Here is a 16,345-nt window from a genome sequence, read left to right as displayed (position 1 = left end):
GTTCCTTTTTGTGTTGCTGTAATTGTGTCATTTCTCGATGAGAAAGATTAGGCAACATTTAGTCACTTCTAGCCATGATGCTCAATTTATTTACGAATGTACCCTAGTTACTAGGGACCGTTTACGTTGGAGAACAATATCTATTGTATGCCTGTGTATTTGGGGAAGTCAAATCTGAAATAATGATGAAATTGCGTGTATCCAAAGTTAAAACTCGTGATTTGTCGCCCTCTGGTGTGTAAAAGATGCAAAAGCTTACAGCACCTGGTATTCCCAGGCGGTCTCCCATCCAAGTACTGACCAGGCCCGAGCCTGCTTAGCTTCCGAGATCGGACGAGATCGGGCGTATTCAGGCTAGTATGGCCGTAAGCCAGGGAGGCTGTCCCTGACGCTCTACTTAAAGGGAAGGCAATATCCGTTTCTGCCGTTCATACTTACAGTTGAACTGTCTCTCTACTCTAAAGCCCGGGACACACCAGCGCGCCGCAGACAGTCCCTGCTAACACGCCACGTTGTGGCAACATTGTGGCAACGTTGTGCGTTAGCTGGGGTGCCACACCAGACCGGAACTATGTATTACAAAACGAACACATTGTCTTGATAAAACAGCTGTAATTGAGTGCCTGACACGCCAGTCAAGCGCAATCTTGAGAAGGTGTGCATTTCAGTAAGGATTTCAATTGACATGCAGTATGAAACTGAAAGGAGGTTGCATCACTATGATGCATAACATTGCATGTATTGTATTTTCAAGTGTGTGCATTCATCCTGTTGTCATTTTAATTTGAAAGCAGAAGAATCATTCAACAGGTTGCTGAGACAAATGTAAACCAGTAAAACATATGAAGAGAAACAAACCTTGAATATAAATTCAGTTGTTTAAACATTTGACAAACTATGGTGAGGGGGTAAGAAAACACACACATCCAGCAGCTCCTGTATTTCAATACACCAGAAGCCAATATTATTGGCGAGTCGGGTAGTCCATCATCACAGTTCGAGGGCAGGCATCAATTCAGTTATTTCATCCCGTTGCATTCACATCCGTGCCTTGAATGAGATTGAATGTGATCTTTGCTCTCAAGTATGTTCCCAAGTTTTACACTTTCGTGCTTTGCATGAATGGGAATGGAACCGTGTGTGTTGAATGAGGCTCCTTGTGAGCACTGAACTTTGTCCGGTGGAGTTCCTTTTTGTGTTGCTGTAATTGTGTCATTTCTCGATGAGATAGATTAGGCAACATTTAGTCACTTCTAGCCATGATGCTCAATTTATTTACGAATGTACCCTAGTTTCTAGGGACCGTTTACGTTGGAGAACAAGATCTATTGTATGCCTGTGTATTTGGGGAAGTCAAATCTGAAATAATGATGAAATTGCGTGTATCCAAAGTTAAAACTCGTGATTTGTCGCCCTCTGGTGTGTAAAAGATGCAAAAGCTTACAGCACCTGGTATTCCCAGACGGTCTCCCATCCAAGTACTGACCAGGCCAGAGCCTGCTTAGCTTCCGAGATCGGACGAGATCGGGCGTATTCAGGCTAGTATGGCCGTAAGCCAGGGAGGCTGTCCCTGACGCTCTACTTAAAGGGAAGGCAATATCCGTTTCTGCCGTTCATACTTACAGTTGAACTGTCTCTCTACTCTAAAGCCCGGGACACACCAGCGCGCCGCAGACAGTCCCTGCTAACACGCCACGTTGTGGCAGCGTTGTGGCAACGTTGTGCGTTAGCTGGGGTGCCACACCAGACCGGAACTATATATTACAAAACGAACACATTGTCTTGATAAAACAGCTGTAATTGAGTGCCTGACACGCCAGTCAAGCGCAATCTTGAGAAGGTGTGCATTTCAGTAAGGATTTCAATTGACATGCAGTATGAAACTGAAAGGAGGTTGCATCACTATGATGCATAACATTGCATGTATTGTATTTTCAAGTGTGTGCATTCATCCTGTTGTCATTTTGTTTTGAAAGCAGAAGAATCATTCAACAGGTTGCTGAGACAAATGTAAACCAGTAAAACATATGAAGAGAAACAAACCTTGAATATAAGTTCAGTTGTTTAAACATTTGACAAACTATGGTGAGGGGGTAAGAAAACACACAAATCCAGCAGCTCCTGTATTTCAATACACCAGAACCCAATATTATTGGCGAGTCGGGTAGTCCATCATCACAGTTCGAGGGCAGGCATCATTTCAGTAATTTCATCCCGTTGCATTCACATCCGTGCCTTGAATGAGATTGAATGTGATCTTTGCTCTCAAGTATGTTCCCAAGTTTTACACTTTCGTGCTTTGCATGAATGGGAATGGAACCGTGTGTGTTGAATGAGGCTCCTTGTGAGCACTGAACTTTGTCCGGTGGAGTTCCTTTTTGTGTTGCTGTAATTGTGTCATTTCTCGATGAGAAAGATTAGGCAACATTTAGTCACTTCTAGCCATGATGCTCAATTTATTTACGAATGTACCCTAGTTACTAGGGACCGTTTACGTTGGAGAACAAGATCTATTGTATGCCTGTGTATTTGGGGAAGTCAAATCTGAAATAATGATGAAATTGCGTGTATCCAAAGTTAAAACTCGTGATTTGTCGCCCTCTGGTGTGTAAGAGATGCAAAAGCTTACAGCACCTGGTATTCCCAGGCGGTCTCCCATCCAAGTACTGACCAGGCCCGAGCCTGCTTAGCTTCCGAGATCGGACGAGATCGGGCGTATTCAGGCTAGTATGGCCGTAAGCCAGGGAGGCTGTCCCTGACGCTCTACTTAAAGGGAAGGCAATATCCGTTTCTGCCGTTCATACTTACAGTTGAACTGTCTCTCTACTCTAAAGCCCGGGACACACCAGCGCGCCGCAGACAGTCCCTGCTAACACGCCACGTTGTGGCAACATTGTGGCAACGTTGTGCGTTAGCTGGGGTGCCACACCAGACCGGAACTATGTATTACAAAACGAACACATTGTCTTGATAAAACAGCTGTAATTGAGTGCCTGACACGCCAGTCAAGCGCAATCTTGAGAAGGTGTGCATTTCAGTAAGGATTTCAATTGACATGCAGTATGAAACTGAAAGGAGGTTGCATCACTATGATGCATAACATTGCATGTATTGTATTTTCAAGTGTGTGCATTCATCCTGTTGTCATTTTAATTTGAAAGCAGAAGAATCATTCAACAGGTTGCTGAGACAAATGTAAACCAGTAAAACATATGAAGAGAAACAAACCTTGAATATAAGTTCAGTTGTTTAAACATTTGACAAACTATGGTGAGGGGGTAAGAAAACACACACATCCAGCAGCTCCTGTATTTCAATACACCAGAAGCCAATATTATTGGCGAGTCGGGTAGTCCATCATCACAGTTCGAGGGCAGGCATCAATTCAGTTATTTCATCCCGTTGCATTCACATCCGTGCCTTGAATGAGATTGAATGTGATCTTTGCTCTCAAGTATGTTCCCAAGTTTTACACTTTCGTGCTTTGCATGAATGGGAATGGAACCGTGTGTGTTGAATGAGGCTCCTTGTGAGCACTGAACTTTGTCCGGTGGAGTTCCTTTTTGTGTTGCTGTAATTGTGTCATTTCTCGATGAGATAGATTAGGCAACATTTAGTCACTTCTAGCCATGATGCTCAATTTATTTACGAATGTACCCTAGTTTCTAGGGACCGTTTACGTTGGAGAACAAGATCTATTGTATGCCTGTGTATTTGGGGAAGTCAAATCTGAAATAATGATGAAATTGCGTGTATCCAAAGTTAAAACTCGTGATTTGTCGCCCTCTGGTGTGTAAAAGATGCAAAAGCTTACAGCACCTGGTATTCCCAGACGGTCTCCCATCCAAGTACTGACCAGGCCAGAGCCTGCTTAGCTTCCGAGATCGGACGAGATCGGGCGTATTCAGGCTAGTATGGCCGTAAGCCAGGGAGGCTGTCCCTGACGCTCTACTTAAAGGGAAGGCAATATCCGTTTCTGCCGTTCATACTTACAGTTGAACTGTCTCTCTACTCTAAAGCCCGGGACACACCAGCGCGCCGCAGACAGTCCCTGCTAACACGCCACGTTGTGGCAGCGTTGTGGCAACGTTGTGCGTTAGCTGGGGTGCCACACCAGACCGGAACTATATATTACAAAACGAACACATTGTCTTGATAAAACAGCTGTAATTGAGTGCCTGACACGCCAGTCAAGCGCAATCTTGAGAAGGTGTGCATTTCAGTAAGGATTTCAATTGACATGCAGTATGAAACTGAAAGGAGGTTGCATCACTATGATGCATAACATTGCATGTATTGTATTTTCAAGTGTGTGCATTCATCCTGTTGTCATTTTGTTTTGAAAGCAGAAGAATCATTCAACAGGTTGCTGAGACAAATGTAAACCAGTAAAACATATGAAGAGAAACAAACCTTGAATATAAGTTCAGTTGTTTAAACATTTGACAAACTATGGTGAGGGGGTAAGAAAACACACAAATCCAGCAGCTCCTGTATTTCAATACACCAGAACCCAATATTATTGGCGAGTCGGGTAGTCCATCATCACAGTTCGAGGGCAGGCATCATTTCAGTAATTTCATCCCGTTGCATTCACATCCGTGCCTTGAATGAGATTGAATGTGATCTTTGCTCTCAAGTATGTTCCCAAGTTTTACACTTTCGTGCTTTGCATGAATGGGAATGGAACCGTGTGTGTTGAATGAGGCTCCTTGTGAGCACTGAACTTTGTCCGGTGGAGTTCCTTTTTGTGTTGCTGTAATTGTGTCATTTCTCGATGAGAAAGATTAGGCAACATTTAGTCACTTCTAGCCATGATGCTCAATTTATTTACGAATGTACCCTAGTTACTAGGGACCGTTTACGTTGGAGAACAAGATCTATTGTATGCCTGTGTATTTGGGGAAGTCAAATCTGAAATAATGATGAAATTGCGTGTATCCAAAGTTAAAACTCGTGATTTGTCGCCCTCTGGTGTGTAAGAGATGCAAAAGCTTACAGCACCTGGTATTCCCAGGCGGTCTCCCATCCAAGTACTGACCAGGCCCGAGCCTGCTTAGCTTCCGAGATCGGACGAGATCGGGCGTATTCAGGCTAGTATGGCCGTAAGCCAGGGAGGCTGTCCCTGACGCTCTACTTAAAGGGAAGGCAATATCCGTTTCTGCCGTTCATACTTACAGTTGAACTGTCTCTCTACTCTAAAGCCCGGGACACACCAGCGCGCCGCAGACAGTCCCTGCTAACACGCCACGTTGTGGCAACATTGTGGCAACGTTGTGCGTTAGCTGCGGTGCCACACCAGACCGGAACTATGTATTACAAAACGAACACATTGTCTTGATAAAACAGCTGTAATTGAGTGCCTGACACGCCAGTCAAGCGCAATCTTGAGAAGGTGTGCATTTCAGTAAGGATTTCAATTGACATGCAGTATGAAACTGAAAGGAGGTTGCATCACTATGATGCATAACATTGCATGTATTGTATTTTCAAGTGTGTGCATTCATCCTGTTGTCATTTTAATTTGAAAGCAGAAGAATCATTCAACAGGTTGCTGAGACAAATGTAAACCAGTAAAACATATGAAGAGAAACAAACCTTGAATATAAGTTCAGTTGTTTAAACATTTGACAAACTATGGTGAGGGGGTAAGAAAACACACACATCCAGCAGCTCCTGTATTTCAATACACCAGAAGCCAATATTATTGGCGAGTCGGGTAGTCCATCATCACAGTTCGAGGGCAGGCATCAATTCAGTTATTTCATCCCGTTGCATTCACATCCGTGCCTTGAATGAGATTGAATGTGATCTTTGCTCTCAAGTATGTTCCCAAGTTTTACACTTTCGTGCTTTGCATGAATGGGAATGGAACCGTGTGTGTTGAATGAGGCTCCTTGTGAGCACTGAACTTTGTCCGGTGGAGTTCCTTTTTGTGTTGCTGTAATTGTGTCATTTCTCGATGAGATAGATTAGGCAACATTTAGTCACTTCTAGCCATGATGCTCAATTTATTTACGAATGTACCCTAGTTTCTAGGGACCGTTTACGTTGGAGAACAAGATCTATTGTATGCCTGTGTATTTGGGGAAGTCAAATCTGAAATAATGATGAAATTGCGTGTATCCAAAGTTAAAACTCGTGATTTGTCGCCCTCTGGTGTGTAAAAGATGCAAAAGCTTACAGCACCTGGTATTCCCAGGCGGTCTCCCATCCAAGTACTGACCAGGCCCGAGCCTGCTTAGCTTCCGAGATCGGACGAGATCGGGCGTATTCAGGCTAGTATGGTCGTAAGCAAGGGAGGCTGTCCCTGACGCTCTACTTAAAGGGAAGGCAATATCCGTTTCTGCCGCTCATACTTGCAGTTGATCTGTCTCTCTACTCTAAAGTCCGGGACACACCAGCGCGCCGCAGACAGTCCCTGCTAACACGAAACGTTGTGGCAACGTTGTGCGTTAGCTGGGGTGCCACACCAGACCGGAACTATATATTACAAAACGAACACATTGTCTTGATAAAACAGCTGTAATTGAGTGCCTGACACGCCAGTCAAGCGCAATCTTGAGAAGGTGTGCATTTCAGTAAGGATTTCAATTGACATGCAGTATGAAACTGAAAGGAGGTTGCATCACTATGATGCATAACATTGCATGTATTGTATTTACAAGTGTGTGCATTCATCCTGTTGTCATTTTGTTTTGAAAGCAGAAGAATCATTCAACAGGTTGCTGAGACAAATGTAAACCAGTAAAACATATGAAGAGAAACAAACCTTGAATATAAGTTCAGTTGTTTAAACATTTGACAAACTATGGTGAGGGGGTAAGAAAACACACAAATCCAGCAGCTCCTGTATTTCAATACACCAGAACCCAATATTATTGGCGAGTCGGGTAGTCCATCATCACAGTTCGAGGGCAGGCATCATTTCAGTAATTTCATCCCGTTGCATTCACATCCGTGCCTTGAATGAGATTGAATGTGATCTTTGCTCTCAAGTATGTTCCCAAGTTTTACACTTTCGTGCTTTGCATGAATGGGAATGGAACCGTGTGTGTTGAATGAGGCTCCTTGTGAGCACTGAACTTTGTCCGGTGGAGTTCCTTTTTGTGTTGCTGTAATTGTGTCATTTCTCGATGAGAAAGATTAGGCAACATTTAGTCACTTCTAGCCATGATGCTCAATTTATTTACGAATGTACCCTAGTTACTAGGGACCGTTTACGTTGGAGAACAAGATCTATTGTATGCCTGTGTATTTGGGGAAGTCAAATCTGAAATAATGATGAAATTGCGTGTATCCAAAGTTAAAACTCGTGATTTGTCGCCCTCTGGTGTGTAAAAGATGCAAAAGCTTACAGCACCTGGTATTCCCAGGCGGTCTCCCATCCAAGTACTGACCAGGCCGGAGCCTGCTTAGCTTCCGAAATCGGACGAGATCGGGCGTATTCAGGCTAGTATGGCCGTAAGCCAGGGAGGCTGTCCCTGACGCTCTACTTAAAGGGAAGGCAATATCCGTTTCTGCCGCTCATACTTGCAGTTGAACTGTCTCTCTACTCTAAAGTCCGGGACACACCAGCGCGCCACAGACAGTCCCTGCTAACACGAAACGTTGTGGCAACGTTGTGCGTTAGCTGGGGTGCCACACCAGACCTATGTATTACAAAACGAACACATTGTCTTGATAAAACAGCTGTAATTGAGTGCCTGACACGCCAGTCAAGCGCAATCTTGAGAAGGTGTGCATTTCAGTAAGGATTTCAATTGACATGCAGTATGAAACTGAAAGGAGGTTGCATCACTATGATGCATAACATTGCATGTATTGTATTTACAAGTGTGTGCATTCATCCTGTTGTCATTTTGTTTTGAAAGCAGAAGAATCATTCAACAGGTTGCTGAGACAAATGTAAACCAGTAAAACATATGAAGAGAAACAAACCTTGAATATAAGTTCAGTTGTTTAAACATTTGACAAACTATGGTGAGGGGGTAAGAAAACACACAAATCCAGCAGCTCCTGTATTTCAATACACCAGAACCCAATATTATTGGCGAGTCGGGTAGTCCATCATCACAGTTCGAGGGCAGGCATCATTTCAGTAATTTCATCCCGTTGCATTCACATCCGTGCCTTGAATGAGATTGAATGTGATCTTTGCTCTCAAGTATGTTCCCAAGTTTTACACTTTCGTGCTTTGCATGAATGGGAATGGAACCGTGTGTGTTGAATGAGGCTCCTTGTGAGCACTGAACTTTGTCCGGTGGAGTTCCTTTTTGTGTTGCTGTAATTGTGTCATTTCTCGATGAGAAAGATTAGGCAACATTTAGTCACTTCTAGCCATGATGCTCAATTTATTTACGAATGTACCCTAGTTACTAGGGACCGTTTACGTTGGAGAACAAGATCTATTGTATGCCTGTGTATTTGGGGAAGTCAAATCTGAAATAATGATGAAATTGCGTGTATCCAAAGTTAAAACTCGTGATTTGTCGCCCTCTGGTGTGTAAAAGATGCAAAAGCTTACAGCACCTGGTATTCCCAGGCGGTCTCCCATCCAAGTACTGACCAGGCCGGAGCCTGCTTAGCTTCCGAAATCGGACGAGATCGGGCGTATTCAGGCTAGTATGGCCGTAAGCCAGGGAGGCTGTCCCTGACGCTCTACTTAAAGGGAAGGCAATATCCGTTTCTGCCGCTCATACTTGCAGTTGAACTGTCTCTCTACTCTAAAGTCCGGGACACACCAGCGCGCCACAGACAGTCCCTGCTAACACGAAACGTTGTGGCAACGTTGTGCGTTAGCTGGGGTGCCACACCAGACCTATGTATTACAAAACGAACACATTGTCTTGATAAAACAGCTGTAATTGAGTGCCTGACACGCCAGTCAAGCGCAATCTTGAGAAGGTGTGCATTTCAGTAAGGATTTCAATTGACATGCAGTATGAAACTGAAAGGAGGTTGCATCACTATGATGCATAACATTGCATGTATTGTATTTTCAAGTGTGTGCATTCATCCTGTTGTCATTTTGTTTTGAAAGCAGAAGAATCATTCAACAGGTTGCTGAGACAAATGTAAACCAGTAAAACATATGAAGAGAAACAAACCTTGAATATAAGTTCAGTTGTTTAAACATTTGACAAACTATGGTGAGGGGGTAAGAAAACACACAAATCCAGCAGCTCCTGTATTTCAATACACCAGAACCCAATATTATTGGCGAGTCGGGTAGTCCATCATCACAGTTCGAGGGCAGGCATCATTTCAGTAATTTCATCCCGTTGCATTCACATCCGTGCCTTGAATGAGATTGAATGTGATCTTTGCTCTCAAGTATGTTCCCAAGTTTTACACTTTCGTGCTTTGCATGAATGGGAATGGAACCGTGTGTGTTGAATGAGGCTCCTTGTGAGCACTGAACTTTGTCCGGTGGAGTTCCTTTTTGTGTTGCTGTAATTGTGTCATTTCTCGATGAGAAAGATTAGGCAACATTGAGTCACTTCTAGCCATGATGCTCAATTAATTTACGAATGTACCCTAGTTACTAGGGACCGTTTACGTTGGAGATCAAGATCTATTGTATGCCTGTGTATTTGGGGAAGTAAAATCTGAAATAATGATGAAATTGTGTGTATCCAAAGTTAAAACTCGTGATTTGTCGCCCTCTGGTGTGTAAAAGGTGCAAAAGCTTACAGCACCTGGTATTCCCAGGCGGTCTCCAATCCAAGTACTGACCAGGCCCGAGGCTGCCTGGCTTCCGAGATCGGTCGAGATCGGGCGTATTCAGGCTAGTATGGCCGTAAGCCAGGGAGGCTGTCCCTGACGCTCTACTTAAAGGGAAGGCAATATCCGTTTCTGCCGATCATACTTACAGTTGAACTGTCTCTCTACTCTAAAGCCCGGGACACACCAGCGCGCCGCAGACAGTCCCTGCTAACACGCCACGTTGTGGCAACGTTGTGGCAACGTTGTGCGTTAGTTGGGGTGCCACACCAGACCGGAACTATATTTTACAAAACGAACACATTGTCTTGATAAAACAGCTGTAATTGAGTGCCTGACACGCCAGTCAAGCGCAATCTTGAGAAGGTGTGCATTTCAGTAAGGATTTCAATTGACATGCAGTATGAAACTGAAAGGAGGTTGCATCACTATGATGCATAACATTGCATGTATTGTATTTTCAAGTGTGTGCATTCATCCTGTTGTCATTTTGTTTTGAAAGCAGAAGAATCATTCAACAGGTTGCTGAGACAAATGTAAACCAGTAAAACATATGAAGAGAAACAAACCTTGAATATAAGTTCAGTTGTTTAAACATTTGACAAACTATGGTGAGGGGGTAAGAAAACACACAAATCCAGCAGCTCCTGTATTTCAATACACCAGAACCCAATATTATTGGCGAGTCGGGTAGTCCATCATCACAGTTCGAGGGCAGGCATCATTTCAGTAATTTCATCCCGTTGCATTCACATCCGTGCCTTGAATGAGATTGAATGTGATCTTTGCTCTCAAGTATGTTTCCAAGTTTTACACTTTCGTGCTTTGCATGAATGGGAATGGAACCGTGTGTGTTGAATGAGTCTCCTTGTGAGCACTGAACTTTGTGTGGTGGAGTTCCTTTTTGTGTTGCTGTAATTGTGTCATTTCTTGATGAGAAAGATTAGGCAACATTGAGTCACTTCTAGCCATGATGCTCAATTAATTTACGAATGTACCCTAGTTACTAGGGACCGTTTACATTGGAGATCAAGATCTATTGTATGCCTGTGTATTTGGGGAAGTAAAATCTGAAATAATGATGAAATTGTGTGTATCCAAAGTTAAAACTCGTGATTTGTCGCCCTCTGGTGTGTAAAAGGTGCAAAAGCTTACAGCACCTGGTATTCCCAGGCGGTCTCCCATCCAAGTACTGACCAGGCCCGAGCCTGCCTGGCTTCCGAGATCGGTCGAGATCGGGCGTATTCAGGCTAGTATGGCCGTAAGCCAGGGAGGCTGTCCCTGACGCTCTACTTAAAGGGAAGGCAATATCCGTTTCTGCCGTTCATACTTACAGTTGAACTGTCTCTCTACTCTAAAGCCCGGGACACACCAGCGCGCCGCAGACAGTCCCTGCTAACTCGCCACGTTGTGGCAACGTTGTGGCAACGTTGTGCGTTTGCTGGGGTGCCACACCAGACCGGAACTATATTTTACAAAACGAACACATTGTCTTGATAAAACAGCTGTAATTGAGTGCCTGACACGCCAGTCAAGCGCAATCTTGAGAAGGTGTGTATTTCAGTAAGGATTTCAATTGACATGCAGTATGAAACTGAAAGGAGGTTGCATCACTATGATGCATAACATTGCATGTATTGTATTTTCAAGTGTGTGCATTCATCCTGTTGTCATTTTGTTTTGAAAGCAGAAGAATCATTCAACAGGTTGCTGAGACAAATGTAAACCAGTAAAACATATGAAGAGAAACAAACCTTGAATATAAGTTCAGTTGTTTAAACATTTGACAAACTATGGTGAGGGGGTAAGAAAACACACAAATCCAGCAGCTCCTGTATTTCAATACACCAGAACCCAATATTATTGGCGAGTCGGGTAGTCCATCATCACAGTTCGAGGGCAGGCATCATTTCAGTAATTTCATCCCGTTGCATTCACATCCGTGCCTTGAATGAGATTGAATGTGATCTTTGCTCTCAAGTATGTTCCCAAGTTTTACACTTTCGTGCTTTGCATGAATGGGAATGGAACCGTGTGTGTTGAATGAGTCTCCTTGTGAGCACTGAACTTTGTGTGGTGGAGTTCCTTTTTGTGTTGCTGTAATTGTGTCATTTCTTGATGAGAAAGATTAGGCAACATTGAGTCACTTCTAGCCATGATGCTCAATTAATTTACGAATGTACCCTAGTTACTAGGGACCGTTTACGTTGGAGATCAAGATCTATTGTATGCCTGTGTATTTGGGGAAGTAAAATCTGAAATAATGATGAAATTGTGTGTATCCAAAGTTAAAACTCGTGATTTGTCGCCCTCTGGTGTGTAAAAGGTGCAAAAGCTTACAGCACCTGGTATTCCCAGGCGGTCTCCCATCCAAGTACTGACCAGGCCCGAGGCTTCCTGGCTTCCGAGATCGGTCGAGATCGGGCGTATTCAGGCTAGTATGGCCGTAAGCCAGGGAGGCTGTCCCTGACGCTCTACTTAAAGGGAAGGCAATATCCGTTTCTGCCGATCATACTTACAGTTGAACTGTCTCTCTACTCTAAAGCCCGGGACACACCAGCGCGCCGCAGACAGTCCCTGCTAACACGCCACGTTGAGGCAACGTTGTGGCAACGTTGTGCGTTAGTTGGGGTGCCACACCAGACCGGAACTATATTTTACAAAACGAACACATTGTCTTGATAAAACAGCTGTAATTGAGTGCCTGACACGCCAGTCAAGCGCAATCTTGAGAAGGTGTGCATTTCAGTAAGGATTTCAATTGACATGCAGTATGAAACTGAAAGGAGGTTGCATCACTATGATGCATAACATTGCATGTATTGTATTTTCAAGTGTGTGCATTCATCCTGTTGTCATTTTGTTTTGAAAGCAGAAGAATCATTCAACAGGTTGCTGAGACAAATGTAAACCAGTAAAACATATGAAGAGAAACAAACCTTGAATATAAGTTCAGTTGTTTAAACATTTGACAAACTATGGTGAGGGGGTAAGAAAACACACAAATCCAGCAGCTCCTGTATTTCAATACACCAGAACCCAATATTATTGGCGAGTCGGGTAGTCCATCATCACAGTTCGAGGGCAGGCATCATTTCAGTAATTTCATCCCGTTGCATTCACATCCGTGCCTTGAATGAGATTGAATGTGATCTTTGCTCTCAAGTATGTTTCCAAGTTTTAAACTTTCGTGCTTTGCATGAATGGGAATGGAACCGTGTGTGTTGAATGAGTCTCCTTGTGAGCACTGAACTTTGTGTGGTGGAGTTCCTTTTTGTGTTGCTGTAATTGTGTCATTTCTTGATGAGAAAGATTAGGCAACATTGAGTCACTTCTAGCCATGATGCTCAATTAATTTACGAATGTACCCTGGTTACTAGGGACCGTTTACGTTGGAGATCAAGATCTATTGTATGCCTGTGTATTTGGGGAAGTAAAATCTGAAATAATGATGAAATTGTGTGTATCCAAAGTTAAAACTCGTGATTTGTCGCCCTCTGGTGTGTAAAAGGTGCAAAAGCTTACAGCACCTGGTATTCCCAGGCGGTCTCCCATCCAAGTACTGACCAGGCCCGAGCCTGCCTGGCTTCCGAGATCGGTCGAGATCGGGCGTATTCAGGCTAGTATGGCCGTAAGCCAGGGAGGCTGTCCCTGACGCTCTACTTAAAGGGAAGGCAATATCCGTTTCTGCCGTTCATACTTACAGTTGAACTGTCTCTCTACTCTAAAGCCCGGGACACACCAACGCGCCGCAGACAGTCCCTGCTAACTCGCCACGTTGTGGCAACGTTGTGGCAACGTTGTGCGTTTGCTGGGGTGCCACACCAGACCGGAACTATATTTTACAAAACGAACACATTGTCTTGATAAAACAGCTGTAATTGAGTGCCTGACACGCCAGTCAAGCGCAATCTTGAGAAGGTGTGCATTTCAGTAAGGATTTCAATTGACATGCAGTATGAAACTGAAAGGAGGTTGCATCACTATGATGCATAACATTGCATGTATTGTATTTTCAAATGTGTGCATTCATCCTGTTGTCATTTTGTTTTGAAAGCATAAGAATCATTCAACAGGTTGCTGAGACAAATGTAAACCAGTAAAACATATGAAGAGAAACAAACCTTGAATATAAGTTCAGTTGTTTAAACATTTGACAAACTATGGTGAGGGGGTAAGAAAACACACAAATCCAGCAGCTCCTGTACTTCAATACACCAGAAGCCAATATTATTGGTGAGTCGGGTAGTCCATCATCACAGTTCGAGGGCAGGCATCATTTCAGTAATTTCATCCCGTTGCATTCACATCCGTGCCTTGAATGAGGTTGAATGTGATCTTTGCTCTCAAGTATGTTCCCAAGTTTTACACTTTCGTGCTTTGCATGAATGGGAATGGAACCGTGTGTGTTGAATGAGGCTCCTTGTGAGCACTGAACTTTGTCCGGTGGAGTTCCTTTTTGTGTTGCTGTAATTGTGTCATTTCTTGATGAGAAAGATTAGGCAACATTTAGTCACTTCTAGCCATGATGCTCAATTTATTTACGAATGTACCCTAGTTACTAGGGACCGTTTACGTTGGAGAACAAGATCTATTGTATGCCTGTGTATTTGGGGAAGTAAAATCTGAAATAATGATGAAATTGTGTGTATCCAAAGTTAAAACTCGTGATTTGTCGCCCTCTGGTGTGTAAAAGGTGCAAAAGCTTACAGCACCTGGTATTCCCAGGCGGTCTCCCATCCAAGTACCGACCAGGCCCGAGCCTGCTTGGCTTCGGAGATCGGACGAGATCGGGCGTATTCAGGCTAGTATGGCCGTAAGCCAGGGAGGCTGTCCCTGATGCTGTACTTAAAGGGAAGGCAATATCCGTTTCTGCCGTTCATACTTACAGTTGAACTGTCTCTCTACTCTAAAGCCCGGGACACAGCAGCGCGCCGCAGACAGTCCCTGCTAACACGCCACGTTGTGGCAACATTGTGGCAACGTTGTGCGTTAGCTGGGGTGCCACACCAGACCGGAACTATATTTTACAAAAAAAACACATTGTCTTGATAAAACAGCTGTAATTGAGTGCCTGACACGCCAGTCAAGCGCAATCTTGAGAAGGTGTGCATTTCAGTAAGGATTTCAATTGACATGCAGTATGAAACTGAAAGGAGGTTGCATCACTATGATGCATAACATTGCATGTATTGTATTTTCAAGTGTGTGCATTCATCCTGTTGTCATTTTGTTTTGAAAGCAGAAGAATCATTCAACAGGTTGCTGAGACAAATGTAAACCAGTAAAACATATGAAGAGAAACAAACCTTGAATATAAGTTCAGTTGTTTAAACATTTGACAAACTATGGTGAGGGGGTAAGAAAACACACAAATCCAGCAGCTCCTGTATTTCAATACACCAGAACCCAATATTATTGGCGAGTCGGGTAGTCCATCATCACAGTTCGAGGGCAGGCATCATTTCAGTAATTTCATCCCGTTGCATTCACATCCGTGCCTTGAATGAGATTGAATGTGATCTTTGCTCTCAAGTATGTTCCCAAGTTTTACACTTTCGTGCTTTGCATGAATGGGAATGGAACCGTGTGTGTTGAATGAGGCTCCTTGTGAGCACTGAACTTTGTCCGGTGGAGTTCCTTTTTGTGTTGCTGTAATTGTGTCATTTCTCGATGAGAAAGATTAGGCAACATTTAGTCACTTCTAGCCATGATGCTCAATTTATTTACGAATGTACACTAGTTACTAGGGACCGTTTACGTTGGAGAACAAGATCTATTCTATGCCTGTGTATTTGGGGAAGTCAAATCTGAAATAATGATGAAATTGCGTGTATCCAAAGTTAAAACTCGTGATTTGTCGCCCTCTGGTGTGTAAAAGATGCAAAAGCTTACAGCACCTGGTATTCCCAGGCGGTCTCCCATCCAAGTACTGACCAGGCCCGAGCCTGCTTAGCTTCCGAGATCGGACGAGATCGGGCGTATTCAGGCTAGTATGGCCGTAAGCCAGGGAAGCTGTCCCTGACGCTCTACTTAAAGGGAAGGCAATATCCGTTTCTTCCGCTCATACTTGCAATTGAACTGTCTCTCTACTCTAAAGTCCGGGACACACCAGCGCGCCGCAGACAGTCCCTGCTAACACGAAACGTTGTGGCAACGTTGTGCGTTAGCTGGGGTGCCACACCAGACCGGAACTATATATTACAAAACGAACACATTGTCTTGATAAAACAGCTGTAATTGAGTGCCTGACACGCCAGTCAAGCGCAATCTTGATAAGGTGTGCATTTCAGTAAGGATTTCAATTGACATGCAGTATGAAACTGAAAGGAGGTTGCATCACTATGATGCATAACATTGCATGTATTGTATTTTCAAGTGTGTGCATTCATCCTGTTGTCATTTTGTTTTGAAAGCAGAAGAATCATTCAACAGGTTGCTGAGACAAATGTAAACCAGTAAAACATATGAAGAGAAACAAACCTTGAATATAAGTTCAGTTGTTTAAACATTTGACAAACTATGGTGAGGGGGTAAGAAAACACACAAATCCAGCAGCTCCTGTATTTCAATACACCAGAACCCAATATTATTGGCGAGTCGGGTAGTCCATCATCAC

At 43.6% G+C, this 16,345-nt stretch overlaps 12 non-coding genes and 2 pseudogenes across 12 annotated transcripts; all 14 read right to left on the bottom strand.

The window, feature by feature from the left end:
* Positions 1-252: 252 nt before the first annotated feature.
* Positions 253-371, bottom strand: LOC136740812 (5S ribosomal RNA). Its single transcript, XR_010813578.1, has one exon. It is a non-coding gene; the product is annotated as a 5S ribosomal RNA (ribosomal RNA).
* Positions 372-1,437: 1,066 nt separating this feature from the next.
* On the bottom strand, positions 1,438-1,556 carry LOC136741034 (5S ribosomal RNA). The gene has a single exon (XR_010813790.1). It is a non-coding gene; the product is annotated as a 5S ribosomal RNA (ribosomal RNA).
* A 1,066-nt stretch (positions 1,557-2,622) lies between these two features.
* On the bottom strand, positions 2,623-2,741 carry LOC136740811 (5S ribosomal RNA). The gene has a single exon (XR_010813577.1). It is a non-coding gene; the product is annotated as a 5S ribosomal RNA (ribosomal RNA).
* A 1,066-nt stretch (positions 2,742-3,807) lies between these two features.
* Positions 3,808-3,926, bottom strand: LOC136741033 (5S ribosomal RNA). The gene has a single exon (XR_010813789.1). It is a non-coding gene; the product is annotated as a 5S ribosomal RNA (ribosomal RNA).
* A 1,066-nt stretch (positions 3,927-4,992) lies between these two features.
* On the bottom strand, positions 4,993-5,111 carry LOC136740810 (5S ribosomal RNA). The gene has a single exon (XR_010813576.1). It is a non-coding gene; the product is annotated as a 5S ribosomal RNA (ribosomal RNA).
* Positions 5,112-6,177: 1,066 nt separating this feature from the next.
* On the bottom strand, positions 6,178-6,296 carry LOC136741038 (5S ribosomal RNA). Its single transcript, XR_010813794.1, has one exon. It is a non-coding gene; the product is annotated as a 5S ribosomal RNA (ribosomal RNA).
* Positions 6,297-7,351: 1,055 nt separating this feature from the next.
* Positions 7,352-7,470, bottom strand: LOC136741141 (5S ribosomal RNA). Its single transcript, XR_010813891.1, has one exon. It is a non-coding gene; the product is annotated as a 5S ribosomal RNA (ribosomal RNA).
* A 1,050-nt stretch (positions 7,471-8,520) lies between these two features.
* Positions 8,521-8,639, bottom strand: LOC136741140 (5S ribosomal RNA). Its single transcript, XR_010813890.1, has one exon. It is a non-coding gene; the product is annotated as a 5S ribosomal RNA (ribosomal RNA).
* Positions 8,640-9,689: 1,050 nt separating this feature from the next.
* Positions 9,690-9,808, bottom strand: LOC136741267 (uncharacterized; annotated as a pseudogene).
* A 1,066-nt stretch (positions 9,809-10,874) lies between these two features.
* On the bottom strand, positions 10,875-10,993 carry LOC136741210 (5S ribosomal RNA). Its single transcript, XR_010813954.1, has one exon. It is a non-coding gene; the product is annotated as a 5S ribosomal RNA (ribosomal RNA).
* A 1,066-nt stretch (positions 10,994-12,059) lies between these two features.
* LOC136741266 (uncharacterized) lies at positions 12,060-12,178 on the bottom strand (annotated as a pseudogene).
* Positions 12,179-13,244: 1,066 nt separating this feature from the next.
* On the bottom strand, positions 13,245-13,363 carry LOC136741209 (5S ribosomal RNA). The gene has a single exon (XR_010813953.1). It is a non-coding gene; the product is annotated as a 5S ribosomal RNA (ribosomal RNA).
* A 1,066-nt stretch (positions 13,364-14,429) lies between these two features.
* Positions 14,430-14,548, bottom strand: LOC136741202 (5S ribosomal RNA). The gene has a single exon (XR_010813946.1). It is a non-coding gene; the product is annotated as a 5S ribosomal RNA (ribosomal RNA).
* Positions 14,549-15,614: 1,066 nt separating this feature from the next.
* Positions 15,615-15,733, bottom strand: LOC136740809 (5S ribosomal RNA). The gene has a single exon (XR_010813575.1). It is a non-coding gene; the product is annotated as a 5S ribosomal RNA (ribosomal RNA).
* Positions 15,734-16,345: the final 612 nt, after the last annotated feature.

The sequence above is a fragment of the Amia ocellicauda genome, unplaced genomic scaffold (assembly GCF_036373705.1).
Source record: "Amia ocellicauda isolate fAmiCal2 unplaced genomic scaffold, fAmiCal2.hap1 HAP1_SCAFFOLD_65, whole genome shotgun sequence".
Classification (NCBI taxonomy): domain Eukaryota; kingdom Metazoa; phylum Chordata; class Actinopteri; order Amiiformes; family Amiidae; genus Amia; species Amia ocellicauda.
The sequence above is the reverse complement of the archived record's forward strand: the minus strand, read 5'-3'. Positions and strand labels throughout refer to the sequence as shown.